We start from the raw sequence: 1,196 nt of genomic DNA, 5'->3' as shown, positions 1-1,196 counted from the left end.
CTAACTACCCCCACAGGATAGGTATGGGGTGACTGCCACCCACAGGTTTAATATGGGGTGACTTGCACCTACAGGTTAAGCATGGGTTGACCATCACCCACATGATGGGTACAGACACTAACCAGCAGATCCGCTACTTATAAGTAAGACTTGATTGTGTCTATGTCAGTCAGGTTTGTATAGAGATGTGTGAAACGTAAAGTGTGGACAGACAGGGCCATATACTAGTGTGGACAGGGCCATACATTAATGTGGACAGACAGCGCCATACACTAGTGTGAACAGACAAGGCCGTACACTAGTGTGAACAGACAGGGCCATGCATTAGTGTGGTCAGACAGGGCCATACACTAGTGTGAACAGACAAGGCCATACACTAGTGTGAACAGACAAGGCCATACACTAGTGTGAACAGACAAGGCCATACACTAGTGTGAACAGACAAGGCCATACACTAGTGTGAACAGACATGGCCATGCACTAGTGTGGACAGACATGGCCATGCACTAGTGTGGACAGACATGGCCATGCACTAGTGTGGACAGACATGGCCATGCACTAGTGTGGACAGACATGGCCATTCACTAGTGTGGCACTGGGTGCCAGCAGGTCCAACTGATTCATAATTCCTGGGTGGCAGCAGGTCCAACTGATTCATAATTCCTGGGTGGCAGCAGGTCCAACTGATTCATAATTCCTGGGTGGCAGCAGGTCCAACTGATTCATAGTTCCTGGGTGGCAGCAGGTCCAACTGATTCATAGTTCCTGGGTGGCAGCAGGTCCAACTGATTCATAGTTCCTGGGTGGCAGCAGGTCCAACTGATTCATAATTCCTGGGTGGCAGCAGGTCCAACTGATTCATAGTTCCTGGGTGGCAGCAGGTCCAACTGATTCATAGTTTCTGGGTGGCAGCAGGTCCAACTGATTCATAGTTTCTGGGAGGCAGCAGATCCAACTGATTCATAGTTCCTGGGTGGCAGCAGGTCCAACTGATTCATAGTTCCTGGGTGGCAGCAGGTCCAACTGATTCATAATTCATGGGTGGCAGCAGGTCCAACTGATTCATAGTTTCTGGGTGGCAGCAGGTCCAACTGATTCATAATTCCTGGGTGGCAGCAGGTCCAACTGATTCATAATTCCTGGGTGGCAGCAGGTCCAACTGATTCATAGTTTCTGGGTGGCAGCAAGTGCAACTG

This window comes from Cherax quadricarinatus, chromosome 81 (genome assembly GCF_038502225.1).
Source record: "Cherax quadricarinatus isolate ZL_2023a chromosome 81, ASM3850222v1, whole genome shotgun sequence".
Classification (NCBI taxonomy): Eukaryota; Metazoa; Arthropoda; class Malacostraca; order Decapoda; family Parastacidae; genus Cherax; species Cherax quadricarinatus.
This window is presented reverse-complemented; position numbering follows the sequence as displayed.